This window comes from Sebastes umbrosus, chromosome 2, assembly GCF_015220745.1.
Source record: "Sebastes umbrosus isolate fSebUmb1 chromosome 2, fSebUmb1.pri, whole genome shotgun sequence".
In the NCBI taxonomy this organism is placed as follows: Eukaryota; Metazoa; Chordata; class Actinopteri; order Perciformes; family Sebastidae; genus Sebastes; species Sebastes umbrosus.
Window position 1 is genome coordinate 36,803,742 of NC_051270.1, and position 16,940 is coordinate 36,820,681.

Sequence of the window (16,940 nt, forward strand, 5' to 3'; positions counted from 1 at the left end):
AGAACATTATTTTGCCTTGGCTCATTGACTCTTTGCTGTTAGAAAAACAGCAGTAGGGCGCCTGGCTAGCTCAGTCGGTAGAGCGGGCGCCCATGTGTGGCCAAGGCTCAGTCCTGGCAGCGGTGGACCCGGGTTCGAATCCGGCCTGTGGACCTTTCCGCATGTCATCTCTCTCTCTCTCCCCCTTTCCAAGACTCTATCCACTGTCCTATCAATAAACGCTTAAAAAATGCCCCCAAAAATAATAATTTAAAAAAAAAAAGAAAAACAGCAGTATGTTTAAGAGCAGGAACATAATAAGATCAGATCAAATCAAATCAAATGCAGAATGTCAGAGGGGGTTGGATGCTTTAAGTAAAGTGGGAAATACGATAATAATATCACCATAAAATATAAGTTGTACACCCAGGTCAGAATCAGCTGTCCATGGCATCAATATATGCATATTTATCAGGTGTGTTGAACTGGTGGCAGAGAAACCTTTGAGACAACCAAGCTCTAACCCTATGTTGCCTTGGAGTCAGTTAACTGTGGGCTACAACTCTAGCCCTTTTCTTTTAAGCCTATATTTGTTTACATTTAGGCAAATTGGCACCATTAAAAGTATGCCAAATTAGTTATTAGCAGTTCCTGTTTGCAGTGTACCCATGAATAAAAAAAACACTATCACCGGATTACTGTGATACTGAAGCAAACTTAAAAATGTGATCAATTTAAGGCAAGTTCTGGAGTCACATGTATCGTATTTACTCTATTATTACTAAGAAAATGTTTTGGAAGTTTATTCAAAGGATAGCATTATCTCTTGAATAAACTAATATAATATATATCCTAATATGTATATCATGTCTGTGTGTTCAGATTTGAACTCTGACTCAGAGAAGGAGTATGATTTTTGGCGCTAATTGCAGGTATTGAGACTTGAGTGTTTCTCAATTCAAGTCTTTAAGCGGCCAAATCCGGATTCAAAGCAGTCGAGTCAAAGTCAAGTTATCTTATAACTAGGGCTGTCAATCAATTAAAAGATTTAATTGTGATTAATCGCATGATTGTCCATAGTCAATCGTGATTAATTGCAAATTAATCACACATTTTTGTTTCTGTTCAAAATGTATCTTAAAGGGAGATTTGTCAAGTATTTAATACTCAACATGGGAGTGGACAAATGTGCTGCTTCATGCAAGTGTATGTATATATGTATTATTGGAAATCAATTGACAACACAAAACAATGACAGATATTGTCCAGAAACCCTCACAGGTACTGCATTTAGCATAGAAAATATGCTCAAATCATAACATGGCAAACTCAAACCCAACAGGCAACAACAGCTGTCAGTGTGTCAGTGTGCTGACTTGACTATGACTTGCCCCAAACTGCATGTGATTATCATAAAGTGGGCATGTCTGTAAAGGAGAGACTCGTGGGTACCCATAGAACCCATTTTCAATCACATATCTTGAAGTCAGAGGTCAAGGGACCCCTTTGAAAAAGACCACGGCAGTTTTTCCGTGCCAAAATTTAGCGTAAGTGTAGAGCGTTATTTAGCCTCCTTTGCGACAAGCTAGTATGACATGGTTGGTACCGATGGATTCTTTAGGTTTTTTTAGTTTCATATGATGCCAGTATCTTCACTCTAGCTTTGAGTCCGCTATAACCTCCGAAACATCGACATTGCAAGTTGCGTTAATGCGTTAATGCATTAATGCGAAATTAGTAACGTAAAAAACAAATTTACGCTAATGTATTAACGCGTTTACTTTGACAACGCTAATTATAACGTAACTTAAAAGAAGAGGGATGTGAATGCACTACTCTCCAAGTACAAGTTCCATTACCAATTTTAGGAGTAATAAGTAATAGATTACCTTTTTAAAGTAAAATCCCCAGCAACTGCTTTGAGTTCGGACTACAATAGCTTAAGTTTCAAGGTGTTTTCTTAGTCAAGTATTTCCTCTACTTTTCTATCCGTTATTTATGTTTGTGTGTGTAGTGTGTGTGTGTGCAGCCTGCAGCCTGCCATAAATCAGTCAGGGCCCACAGATCTGAACTAAAGTGTTTTGGAGCTCGGAGCCTCTGGGCTTTGTGCTTTTCAGTCCCAGTTGAAACCCCGTCTGTGTTTGAAAACAGGCTTTTTTTTATTTTATACCACAGCTATGTACCAGGTGAATATCTTTATGCTATTAGTGCGGGTTGCAAATTAAATTTGCTATAATTCAGAGAACGATTTGGTTCTGAGCAAAATGTGTTTTCTTTGAGTTTTCAGTTGATTGGACGAGGGAGACGGCACCTAGAGACATTAAGCTAACATGAGGTGGTGAGCACGACTTTATTAACAGATAAACCAATGCATTATTTATCATCTACACACACATATCCTGTGTATATTTGATTTCATATTAAGGCAAATAAAAATATATCAGGTTAAAGTTGTAACTTTTGAGTCAACGGAGCCCTGGAGCTAGTGAATTACTTGAAGATGGGGAGCAGTATTCCTGCATAAAACGGAAACTGATCAGTAGAATTTCTTTTTCCAGTGTGATGTGTACTTCAATGTTTATTGTATTGTGATACAAATTGAGTTTTTTTTTATTTTTTATTTTGCAGTGTCAACTAATGAATGTCTTCCTTTATGAGTTTGCCAAATTACACTGTGTGTGTTTTTTTAATGGCAGCACCCAGAAATGTGCTGATACCCAATAACAAACAACCTATTGTTATCTTACTGCAAACCTGTGTGAGAAAGTCATACATTTAATATTCCAAAAATAAGAAACAAAGGCTGCGAGTAGGAAGACAGTACGTGTAATGTTTCAAATGGTTTGTGAATTATACGGACACAATACCCCAAATACACCAAAAACATCTACTGGTGTCTTGTAGTCTCGAGGCTATAGTGTTGTTTGTGTTTTCTTTGCTGCACATAATCCAAATGAAAATTATACGACAGTGATATTTACAGAGAGATACCAAGGCGTTTGAAAGAATATTTCACTAAAACATTGGTGGTTAATGTACAGAAAGGTCGTCTCTTGAGTAACTGATGCAAATCTTTTCTTTTTTTTTCTTTTTTTTTTACTAAAGCCAAGACATCGCATTTATCAAACCCTCCTCTAACTGTGTGGAAAAGCCCATTTCAGCTGATGTGTTCCCACGCGACAATTACCAAAGGCTTAGCGTGAAAGTGCTTTAATAGGCAGTTTGCCTAATGGTCACTAAATGCAGGCGCACAGCCAAGTTGAAGTTCTCCTTTCTTCACAAGTTCAGGTCTCAATAACTAGCTCTTTTCTGTGTGACAACTTCAAATGATTATTTGATTATTATAAGAAGAGTGCATTTAAGGTGCATTTGCTAGATTTACTTGTCTATTTGAGATGCAATAAAGCCTCTATATACTTATACAGTCATTCTGTATTTATGAGGTTTGCATACATCAATATTTTGAGTAAGAAAAAAATAATATGCTTTGGAAATTTCATCTTCATAAGGGTGTGCTTTGGGACAAACATGTTTGAAAACCACTGCTATGGTTTAAAGAGATGTTTTGTAGCCTGGAGTTTGTTTTACAGCTCATGGAGGTTTACTGTATATGCAACCTGGATGAAGCCTCAGTGAAGCTGAGGTAATGCAGGAAAGTGGCAACCACCATGGACAACTGTGATTGGCTCATAATAAAAGGCTATTTTATTCATCATCTTTGATTCAGTTTTCATAATGAATTACAATAACAAGAGTTGTTAACATTTTTTAGGGGGTTTTAGACAAGTGCTTTAGGCTTTAGAAAAGTGCTTTCTTGAAATCTGTTTTAAAAATAATTGTATTATTATTTAAAATGTAACAAGATATACATAATAACAAAATAATGTGCCATAATCACACAAATCAGATTTAATTTTTACAACAACTAGGCTAGTTCAAGTGCTATAACAAAAAAAAATATGTTACCAAGAGAGACAAAACAAATCACCAATTACAATCAGGCCTACTAGCTAAATGTATGTCCTATGACAATAACCTATGTTGTTTCAGTAATTTTGGAAGTGCTATTAATTGTTGCGTTTTTGTTTTTCTGTTATTACATGAGGGGTCAATTTATGATTGATGTGTACCTGTCTCCGAGAGCAGATCTGAGACAAGACAGAGGACAGTATCACTTGCGCATTCTGCTCCACGGACAAGCGCTCCCTTCTGTTGTTTTTACGAACATCATCGACGAGAAGGCCAGCTCGCATAAGTACATGGCCGGGAATGGTAATAAAATAGAAACAGCACGCTCCGATGGATTGGGGTATTCCTTTGCTACACGCAACCAGAATGTATCAAGGGACACGTCTGTAAAGTCCATTTTCAGCGAGCGATCCGCTTTGAGCTCAGCCGGTAAAGTTTAGTCCGCTGGAAGTAGCGAACACAGGCTTTAATATTTTGGTAGCAAGGTTGTGCGTGCTAGTTTTTTTTGTTCTAATTTAGTTAGTCTACACAAAATTTTAAAAATATAGACTACTATTAAGGTGTTTCGTTGTGTTTAAAATAGTATTTGTTAATAAAAACAAGTCATACAGTTTGGGAACCACTGCGCTATGGGTCAGTGGATTCCCATCCTAGAGTCGAGACCTCCCAAAGGGTCCCATGATGAATCTAAATTCATTTAAAGTATTTTATGTCTTTATTTATTGTGACATACTGGACATTTTCACTATGTCAGACCTCTATAAATCCTTCAAATTAAACGATCTGAGAAGGAAAAATTACTCTTTGGTTAAAATGCTCTCAACACATCCAGACTGAAGCCATAATCTGTGATGAGGAACTACAAGTAGCGCTAAAACATCTGGTAACCACTAGTGTGTGTGATGCATCCGTGTTTTTCTCCTGTATACATGTGTTCTATTGTTTTCTGCTGTCCAAATGCAAACAGCAGCCATGAGGCCTGTATGTCTCTACTTTCCTGCTATGAGCCAAGCGTCCCCTCACACCTCTTCCTGTCTAACATTCACCTTAATGCTACGGAGAACAACCGGGCGAGCATACAGCGAGACAGAGCAATAGAAAAAGGGCAATAAAACCATAAAACACTGATAAGATAGAACCAAACCAGACACACTCTGGATGATAAGAGCTCATTTTAACTCAGCCAGAGTGGTCTTCAACCACATTCCTCAGCGGACCCTGCTGCTGGCTCCTCTTGAGAAGCTGTCAAGCCATAAAACACATAAGCACACGTGATTGTTTCTTCCCACTCTCTCCCCAAAGACTCAGAAAATATTAGCAGCAGAGCACCAGAACGGGTTTTAAGTATTGTGAGGCGAGTTTACATCTCATATCAACTCAGACAGAGCGAGTCTTTATAAGCAGAGTGAAAGTCAAGTCAATACCAATTCGATACCACGGTGAATAAAAAACAGAAGAAAAACAATAAACCCTGTGTACTTACAGCCAACCAACATCCACTCCTTTATTACTGTTTGCATACTGGTTTTTGTTAGGAAGTTAAACAGGTCATAATTCCCTCTCTATTATCGATTTTTTATTGCTGTGAAAACATCTCCTTCAAAACAACTCGATTTATTCAAGTTTCTCACCAAAAACTACATTTTACAAGATTACATTTGAACACATCATGATAACGTTACAATTTATCTTTGCCCAACGTATGATAATGTAAATCAATGGCACCTCCCGTAAACGTTAGCTGTTAACTCCATGCATTACTGTGGTGCTTACTGGCTGCTAAGAGCTAACGTTAACTAGATCTTGCCCTGCTGATTTCAACACAGATTTGTTGTTCATCAATGTAGCATTATCAGGGAAAAAATAGGGCTGAGCGATATGGCAAAAATCTTCTATCCCGATTTAGGTAAATTCATATTTCGATAATGATATATATACGATCTAACATGTTTTCTGGTAGTTCAATAAATACATAAATGAAATAAACACATGGTAAAGCCTATTTTTGTATACTCCTTTTGAATTAAATACTTAATAAATGAAAAATACTGAGTATTTTCTCATTTTAAGAGCTTGAGTGAAAAATGAACATAACCATTTTAAAGCTGTAGTAGGTGAGATTGGAGCAAATATGATTAAAAAAAAGTTATTTTTATAAAACGGTGGCTATATCCTGACAGTAGTACATGAAACAGGTAACCTGAAAATGTGCCTCTGTGTCCTCCGGTGCTCCTAACGGCATCTGCACAATTTCACAGACCGGAGGAAAACAAGCAGTAAGAGCTGACCTGAGTCTGCTGTCCATCTGCTGTCTATGAGAGCCGGCTGTCAATCACTTGCGAACTCCGACCAAACGATCAAACTAGGCAGCGCTGATCAAATATGAATCAATATTCTGTTACGTTAATGCCTATTTCTCTCCTCAAATGTTTTCAGAATCATCTTGTAGTGCACAGTTTAGCTGTGAAATGAGAAAGTTTGTGACGCCGCCGCCATGTTGAGATCAGGTTGAGATGGCTTGAAAGAACGGCAAGTACCGGTGCACCGGAGCACAGCCAATAGGAACACTCTCTCTCTGAAATGACCTGTGATTGGTCAAAGTCTCGATTTTTTAAAGCCTGAAAACAGAGCCATGAGGAGGTGCAGAAGTCTAGTTATCTCTCAGAACACTTGAATTACAATATGCTGAAAGGTTATTATGAAATTTTTGCCCACTGATGCCAAAAATATACTGCCTACTGCCACTTTAAGTGATATTATAGAGAAAGAAATATAGGCCTAGCCTATATTGTGATAGAAACTTTATAGAAAAATATATACGGTAGACATTTTATATCGTTTGACAATATATATTTTCATATTGCCCAGCCCTAGTCCCTGGGACAACATTACTCTTGGGCCCTGACAGTATCTACAGTAGCTACGGTATCATTGGTAATGTAGAAAAACGAGTTCCGCCACGTTTTCAGAATTTTGTTATCGACTTGGTACCAAAGTATTGGATCTCGTGACATCCCCAGCCTCAAGTTAGCCTCAAGTCCAAGTCAAATCTCCTGTCTTCATTCCGTTGACTTCATTGAGTCTATGTCAACATGTGAACAGTACTATTATATGTCTATAAGTACAATGAATATGTTTTAGCATTTGCAGTTGCAGCATACTAGAGCTGGTATTATTTGCCATCCTCTCTATATCACACTGCATCACTGACAAGCATCTCCATGTTAAACAAAGAGTATTCTTTTCACAGATTTCCCACTGCGTTGACACAAGAAGACTGATTGAAGACAAAAAAAAAACAAAAAAAAACACCACTGATCAGATAGAATGAGGACAGCATGCTAGATTTCCTCCTGGTGCATTAAATTACATTACAAGAGCAGATCTGATAGAGATGAACAGCAAAGAGAGGATTCTATCTTTGCTGCACAGCAGCTACATCTAACAGCAGGGCACGGACTAAAAATAATTGCCTCAAATGATAATTGCTACAAAGCTTCAAAAACAAGTAGTTGTTTTTTTTTTTCCCTGGTACAGTTTTTTTTTCCACATTTGCAATTAATCATAGCTTCAGATACTGTGGTTTTCACCCAATTAAATGTTGTAAAACACTATGCCCTCTAGCACGGAACTACACGGCAGAGAAGACGCTAAATGTGTTGTTCCTATCAAAAAGGGATGAAGGGGAGCAATAATTATGTAAACAGAAAATTAAACGCTTCAGACTTGTAGGGGGAAATGAAGGCTGAATCCAACAAACCCCCCCCCTCTCATTTCTTCTTTCCCCTCCCTGCAGCAAACACCCCTCCTCCCTCTCCCCTCCCTCCTTCTCTCAGAATACATTAGCCTGGGTTTCACTGCTCACTGTTGGCTGGTTGCAACATGGTTCCTCTGTGATTAGCTCCGATAGCGAGATGAGAAAAGCACGAGTCAATGCCTTTGTCCTCTGCGCCGCTGTTTAGACTCGCTACTCAAATCCTCTCTATTTAAAAACCCTTTGTCTATACAAACCAGTGCTAGGGAATGAAATGGACCATTAACAAGATTAGCTCACTCATTCTGCCGCCGACAAAAGGCTCCGCAATAGGCTGCTGATCATTAGGCTGGCAGCGGGAACAATGCTGATCTATAATCTTACGCCGTGCTCCGATTGAACTATTGTGGCTTATTTATTGTGCTCTGGGGGAGATGACATAATGGTAGCCCTTTTTTTCTCCACAGGAGAATTGCAATACAAAAGAAAAGAGAGGGGGGAGAGGAAGGGAGAGAAGGAAGAATGAGTAAGTAAAGGTAGTGGGAGTCTTAACCCCTCATTTCTTCTCACTTCCAGTTGGCCCAGACAATCAATAGCAGTGAAATGGGCTCTCGAGATAGCGGCCTTTCTTTATGTGCCCCTGCAATCATCCCAAGTCACAGCAGGCAGACAGGGGGCCAGCTACAACCTGGCATATATGGAGTTAAATTTGAAGCTACATTTATGATTACCAAGTGCGATAACACGTTTTTTTTCCAGCATAGATATATTTAAAATGTTGGATTTGAACATCTCTCCATCAGTCATTTTAAACTATACTGTATATCTTAAATTGTGTTTTTAAACCAAAGTAAGGCAAAACACTATGAGCCTGTACAATATGTATATATATTGTATATACAGTATATGACAGGTCTTGGTGTCAGTCAGACAGAATCAACAAGCGTGGGCATCTTTCCATAGCTGCCAATCTAATGAGGAAGTTAATAGTGGAATAAGAAAAATCTGTAAACCCACAGACCGCGATATAAGACGACGTGATGTCTTTCCAGAGAGTACGAAACCCTTGTTCCAGTGCTGTAGGTCCGTCCACTTAATACCAGCTAAATACCAAAAGGCCAGTCCCAGTCTACAGGGGTTGTTGAAAAGAATCCAGGGAAACGTACTGTAGGTATATTCACTATATGAAAAAGTTAAGGAGGGAACAATAAGGCCACACTTCATCACAAAATCTGTAATGCGTGAAACATCACTTAATGAGATCTATATAACAGAGGACAAGGATCTGAGAGAGGGTTTTCCCTTTAAAGTCTAAAAGAACCAGAATTACCACCTCACGGTTGTACGCCTCCGCCAACAAGTCAAGTTGCAGTTTACATCCATGTCTGTCCATCACTTCATCATTTTATCCTGGTAGAGATTTGTGTGAAATTGTCATAATTAGCATATGAATTCTTGAGTTATGGCCAAAAAATGTGTTTCGTGAGGTCACAGTGACCTTGACATTTGACCACCAACTTCTAATCACTTCATCCTTGAGTCCAAGTGGACGTTTGTGGCAAATTTGAAGAAATTCCCTCTGGGTGTTTCTGAGATATTGCATTCACGAGAATGCACTGGACGGACGGACGGACGTACACAGACGAACGGACAACCCAAAAACATAATGCCTCCGGCAACGGCTGGTGCCAGCATGGAGGCATAAAAACATGTTTCGTGAGATCACAGTGACCTTGACCGGTGACCATCAACATCTAATACGTTCATCCTCGAGTCCAAGTGGACATTTGTGCCAAATTTGAAGAAATTTGTTCTAGGCGTACCTGAGATATTACCATCATGAGCATGGATCGGACGGATTTATGTAGAGACGTAATGTCTATAAACTGATTCTGCATTCACATGTAGGAAGACAGACATACGTATGTACGTATGGACGGACAGACAGACAACCTGAAAACATTATGCCTCTGGCCACGGTGGCAGAGGCATAAAAATAAAATGAGTGATTTTGAGTTTTAAAGTCATTGAGTATGCAAAGCCAAAGCTGTAGCCGTCTTTGTCGTCCTCCGAGTCACAACAAATATAAAAGGTCAAATTATACCTTTGGCAAATAAAATGCTCTCTCTTTCTGAACCAATTCAAGTGTGGCAGAGGGATTTGGAAACGGTTGCTTTCACAAGAAATAAGCCATTGTCACTCAAGGGCGCTCATCACCTGTTTAGCTTTTAACATGTCAAGTTAATCACAACCTCTTTTTTTTTTTTTTTCGCTCAGAAACCTGATTTTGCCTCGTCTACTATGGAGTCACCGCTCATTGCTTAAGGCTGGCCAAACACAGTTTTCTGCCTTATTAACATTAGCAGGGACAGGCCGGTGGAGGAGCTACAGTCGCACTCACACTAATTCCCTTATTCCTGAGAGGGCCGCGGTGATGTATGAGGGGAATGAGATGGGAGGCACAGGTCGATTGGCCAACACTGTCGCCATCACACAGTAATGAGATCTCAGGGGGAGGGGGAAAATAGAGGCCGATTCCTCCAACTCCCGGCTCGCATAATACTAATTGGCCAGAATAGGATAGGTAAGACGTGGGAAGTTTTAATGACATTATTAAAAAGTATAGAATTTCCTCACCTGCTTCTGACAAATATCATCAGTGAGTAGGAGCGACACTGTCATGAGTGGTTTGTGTATCCTGGCTGATCATAGATTCGCTACACTATATGGCTGTAGCCTGTCTACCCTCTATGTATGTAGATGGGACCCTGAGTTCTTTACCCCAATTAAACTTCTGTAGGGTAACTCAGATTAACTCAAAGTTATTTATCTTGGGTCACTATCGACACCTCATACCTTCTGGATATACTGTAACTAAATATTAGGAGACCACATAATAGCAAATAATTGAGTGTACTAACCCTTTAGCTTCTGTACTGTTAGTATACCCCAGTGAAAGGGAATATCTGAGCGGTGTACAGTCATGACAGGGATTTAAATTAAACCCTTTGCATTTGATTGGTGTGCTCAAAAGTGGGCGGCTTAGAATCATGTAGCATCCGCACACACGTCCCTTGTCGCTAAACGTCGCAGATTGATGGATGATGTCATGATATTTTAGGCTGAAAGTGGTCGGTACTAGCTTACATAAACAGATGTCCTATTTTGTTTCATGGGGGAAAAAAACGATTGGATTTTGATATCAAAATTAGGGCTGTCAAAGTTAACGTGATAATAACGCGCTAACGCAAATTAATTTTAACGCCACTAATTTCTTTAATGCATTAAAGCAACTTACAATTTTTAGGTTCTAGCGGGCTCAGTTTTAAAGAGTGAAGACTTAAAGTGAAGATACTGGCATCGTATGAAACTAGAAACCTGAGGAAACCATTGGTACCAACCATGTCATACTGACTTGTTGGTAAGGAGGCTAAATAACGCTCCAAACTTACGCTACATTTTGGCGAGGAAAACTGTCATAGTCATTTCAAAGGGTCCCATGCCCACTTTATGATAATCACATGCAGTTTGGTTCAAGTCAATATAATACAAGACTGTATTTGTCATTGTTTTGTGTTGTTATTTGATTTCAAATAATAAATATATACATATATTTGCATAAAGCAAGCATATTTGCCCACTCCTATGATGATAAGAGTATTAAATACTTGACAAATCTTCCTTTAAGGTACATTTTGAACAGATACAAAATTTGCGATTAATCCCGATTAACTATGAACAATCATGCATTAATTGCGATTAAATGTTTTAATCGATTGACAGCCTTAATTTTGATTAAAAAAAATACAAAGAATTTTATTTATTTTCTTTTTTTTTCTTTTTTGTATATATTCTTAAATAGGTGCAAAATATGACCAGGGAGGTGATCTAAAAGGATTAAAAGGGCATTTTTGATTTCATCTTGACTTTATGATATATTTTAATGCTACAGCATGCAGTGATGTTTTAGACAGTAAAAGTTTGTTTCTTAAAAATCCCCTGTCGCACAAAATGAGCTCTACAAAGAACTTAGTTTCCTTGTTTGGTGTGGAAGAACTTGCCTGGCCTGCACAGAGCCCTGACCTCAACTCCATCCAACACCTTTGGGATGAATTAAAACCTCATGGTCCAACATCAGTGGTCGATCTCACTAATGCTCTCGGGGCTGAACGGGAGTAAATCCCTGCAACCAGGTTCTAAAATCTAAAAGGAAAGAAAGAGGCTTTTACAGCTGCAGATTAATGTCCATGGCGCTGGAATGACATCATGTATGGGTGTAATGTTCAGGCACCCACATACTTTTTCTCTGGTGTCCATTTACCATATCTCATATTCCAACATGGACATAAGTGGCGTCTTTCCATCGTTATTTACATTTATACAATTCATATTCTAAACACCTGCCTGTGTAGCTGTTAGCGTTCCATCATTTGCATACTGAGTGTGACTTCCAGAGTGAAAAATGTGGAGGTAGTGCTACCGTCAGGTTATATATTGTCTGCAGGTGTGTGTGTGTGTGTGTGTGTGTGTAGCGTGAGTCTGGAGACAATCCAAAGGCAGAAACTGTGTGGAAGGCACTTTGCAAATTGCATTGATCTCTCCCTAGACCTGCCTCCCACCTGCCGCCCATCCTAATGCCTGTGTTACAGCGGGGTAGAGGGGGTGGCTGCGGTTGGACACCTACTTCTTTTTCCTTACCCTGTCGTTTTCTGCTTTTTTTCCTCTATTGGCGTTTTGCATTTACCTTTCTTCCTCTTGCCTTCCTCTTTTTAATCTATCTCCCCTAGCATTCACTTTCCATCTATCTCTCTCTCCTACACACACACACACACGTTTCCTTCGCTAATCATTGGTATGGCTGACATGCTTTCCTCTGTCCTGTCCTTCTAATTACAACATTATTAACTGTCACGGTGATGAGCAGCAGCGCAGATACAGAACAGGACTTAATGAGGGGGAAATAACGGTGTTACATGGCAGGGTCAAAGTTAACTGTGTTTTAATTTCCACCTGTGTCAAACAAGTTAAGAGATGATCAAAATATCTCAAAAGGCGATAAGCTCGGCGATCAGTGGACTAGGTTTCGGTTTTGAACTTGCCTTTGGAATTACAGGGACTTTCATGCCGCTCGTTAAAAGAAGGTTTCAGGTAAACAAAACCAACGTTTAATGGAAGTTACAGCCTCACAAGCTGCAGTTGTTTGGTGTTGGTGGACAACCCGTTCTCACTCCCAACTCATCAAATACCACAAATAATATATATGGTCAAGCGCCACTCGGCATCGGAAACCGACGCACGGAGGCAACCTTTAGCAACAGTATGTGTCGAACCAGGCTTTCAACTAATTCCAATGTAAACCCACCCGCAGCGTTATTCGACGGTCAGAGCAAGTGGTGTAGTATTAATAGCGTGAGAGTCCATTAAGGGCAGGCGGGACGGGTGGTGGATGGGTCAAACAAACACTTTGAACCAGGAGGCCGGTGTTTGTGGCCCGTGTGAAACTAAAAGTAACGTTGACGTATTTTATCACGTCAGTCTTTTGTCACTAGTCGTGAGTTGCTAGTCAGTGAAATTAACGTCAACCACGACCGTTTCCCAACCCTAACCAAAGAACGTATCTTGCCAAGAAGTGAAACTCAATTGTTTGTTCCATTGCAACATCAGCGCCGAGCAGCAAAGCTACGCTTCCACCTTTTTGGACTGAAAGCGACTACCCGTGAAATGTCCAACTAAAAAGTGTTTTCAGTCCAAAATGGTGGCTTTTGTCAAAAAAACACCAGAGTTGCATCCCTTTGCTTCTATACTCTTTGCCCTAACTAAGTGGATGTGTTGCTTAAACCTAACGTCCTGTGAAAAAAGAAAGTTTATTTTGAAAGGACACTATGCATGTAACGACCGTCCAAAAGTAACGCAAGAGGGGACACTGACCAAACGGTGTTATTTGACGAGATTGGGAGTGAGAATGTGTTGGTGTGGTGGAACCAGCACTGAGATTGACCGGTTTCATCTGGTGATGTTGGCTCCTACACAGCAACTGATATCCCATGATGCAACACATTTTGCTGGAAGTTTATTAAGTAGTTAGAGAAATCAAAGCCTAATTAACCTTAATGATACTTCCATCTCTTCTCTCTTCAGCAGCCAAGCATAAGCACGCAGCCATGAAAATTACATAAAAGGGCTTGATGCGAGCTCATGGGATCTCTTTATTTACAAATCACACACTAGACGTGAGGAGGGCTGCGAATCAAACCGCTGCTTTTTGAGTACCGACTGAGTTGTGGCATCGATTGCTTGGTTAAATAAAAGGTTTACTAATGTTATACTTTATAAAAGCACAATTCTGGTAACTAGCAGTTTATGTTGTGTCTATGACAAGTTTGGCTTATAGTGGTATAGTGTGTGGTGCTATGGGAGCTTTTTTGATGAGTAGAAAAAGTATAATTTTCACATCAGAACCAAATGATGCCACTAAATCAGGCATTTAAAGACCTAATTCAAAAACTGCTTCATGAGGGACATAACTGTTTTAGGTGGTCAAGGCTATGGTTTCCTTTTTTCTTTAAATGCTTTAGTCGTGACTGTTGTGAATCTTATGTGCTGTTTTATCCGTTGAGGTTTAAAAACATTTAATCAAATATGAATCTAATATCAAATTCACCGACCAAATCTCAGTCATTTCAAATATTTTACTGAATCCATGTAGACTTAGCTTTCAACAACTGTCAAAAACAGCATATGCCATATTTAATGATTAAAACTCAAAGATTGACATTCAAATATCTGATATCTGCTCTTCAGCTAAATGGCAACCTGACTGATTATAATGAATGTTACTCTTTGCTAATAAAAAAAGGGAATTGCAGGTATTTTGTGGAACTGGATCCAAAATGTAACCAACTATCAGAACAACCTGAATACCCATGTTATCTATTCTATGTTATTTTGATCAGATGTTTCCTGAAAAAGAGATTGTATCTCAGACTTCCTGGTTGCTTATAGCCATAGACTGAGCTTTTTGAGAAAATTGATTACATGCAGTGTGTTTTCCCTCTCTTCACCTCACTGGCTCCACTGTAAACATGGCTGTTAATACCCGGGTGGACATGGGACTCCCTGGATGTTTCCGCAGCTGTGATAATAGACCCTGGGGATATTCGTTGCACTCATCTGAGAGCTTGAGCTGTGACGCTCCTCTGGCTCGTAGAAGCTGCTAACGCTCTAACGAGTCTCCTCAGACTCCGTAAAGGGCCCTACATGAACCGCTATCGACGGCCCTGCTCCATCTTACCTGAACCTTTAGAGACCGTCCCACTGCGGCAGCCTTCAGTGCACATATATACAGTTAAATATAGTCCGTACAGTACATGGACGAGTGGACACCTGAACCTAGAACTGGAGGGTGTGTGTGTAGAAATGCACTCACACACACACCTGAGAATGTCAGAGGGCATGTACACAGCTACACCGCAAATATTCACTCACATAAACACTAACACCGGGTCACGGAACTACAGCAGAGAAACAAATGCCAATGCAAGCTCCCAAAGTGCTTTTCATGTAATTGGTAAACAAACATAAATCCAATTTAATGTTTGTTTTTTTATTATTATTATTATTATTATTACTTCTCATTCGATTGTTCAGTTCAATAAAGGAGTTGTTAAGCACAGTGCAGCTTCCCCTCAATGGGAAATCATTAAACAGCAATAAGTCACTCTTGTTGTAAAGCTGTCATCAGATAAAATGTGCTCACAGAGTTTATTAAAAATGCCATTTCTGAAATGGCCAGACAGTGAAAATGGGCCAAAAGCCAATGTTATTGGCAAGACATCTACATCGATTGTGACAAGCTGCTGAAACCATGTAACACATCAAGGTTGCACAGTAACAGCAGGATGTTGTTAGAAACTGTTAAAGCTCACTTTGCATGGCAGCAGGCCGGTTTTTAGACACATTTTGCTAAAACTGAAACTTTGAAATTGATCAGTATGGCGCATACAAAGCTTGATTTCCAATCACTAAATTGGATAAGCCATTGTGCTCTGGGAACAGCAGCTGTCAAAGATGCACTTCAGCACTGGCTTTGTCGCTCTATGCACTGCTCAGCACTATTTCAGTGACATTTCACGGGTACATCACACCTCTAAAGTCCTGCTGTTAATTTAAAATTTTAGATAATGTATATATGTTATGAGATATTGCTTTAACTGACAGTCATTCTAATGTAGGTTTTCATTCAGCCTGGTCTGGTCTCAACTTGCATCCCCATACAACAAAACTGCCAAAAAATTGTCAATTACGTTTCGAGGTGATGTGTTTTTCTCCCGGATTACTTTTGTATTTGACGTATCACAGAAATAAGTTTAATCAAAGTCTGCGGAAGTCCGCTTAGGGAGGAGGTTAGGGTGGTGGATGGGTCAAACACAGGACTTTCACACAGGAGGCTGCTGTCCGTGTCCCGTGTGAAACCAAAAGTAATGTACTTATTTTAACCCAAAACATATTTTACTGAAACTAAACAAGTAGTTTTGTTGCCTAAACCTAAAGGTAATTGAAAATGTAGTTTTGAAACGGCAAAAACGCCACGTGCGGTTAAAACATTGCAATGCCGATATACACCTGTGTAGAAATGTTGATATGAAATGTATGTTTGGTTCTGTATCTGTGGTTTGCATAAACGTACAATGAAAACATTTTATTCTGGCGACTGTGTTGCATCATTGCAACATTAAACATAATACTTTCTGATATTGATTTAAAAAAATCACACTACAATATATAATAATAAAATAATGCAATTCATGCTCATGGCAATGGACAGGGTGTAAATGGTAAGCTTTATATTAGACAAATGCCTTTAAATGTGTAAAATCAAAACCTTAAAGATTAATCATGTTTGCAAAGTTTGAACAACGATAATCACAATTTCACTGAAAGTCCACAGATGATAAAAGTGAATTATCGGTCTGCCCTAGTTGTTGAGTTTCTACTGTGCAGGACATTGATGAATAGGATATCGGTCTTAATATGGGCATATACGCAATATGAAATATGAAATAACTGATAAGGAAAATAAAAGTAATCGGGGCATCCTTAATATTTACTACAACACGGTGTGAGTTACATACTAAAGGCTCCTTGTAAGCGCTGAAGAGAGAAATTATTTTTTGGGGATTTCCAGGTTACATATAACTATGTTTGAAGAGTATTTAAATGACTATATTTCAACATGAAG

General features: G+C 39.2%; 1 protein-coding gene across 1 annotated transcript in view; it reads right to left on the minus strand.

Annotated features, from left to right (window-relative positions):
• LOC119500673 (protein kinase C-binding protein NELL1-like) overlaps window positions 1-16,940 on the minus strand; it is a 384,179-nt gene that overhangs the window by 62,721 nt on the left and 304,518 nt on the right. The gene's annotated exons all lie outside the window — the stretch shown is intronic.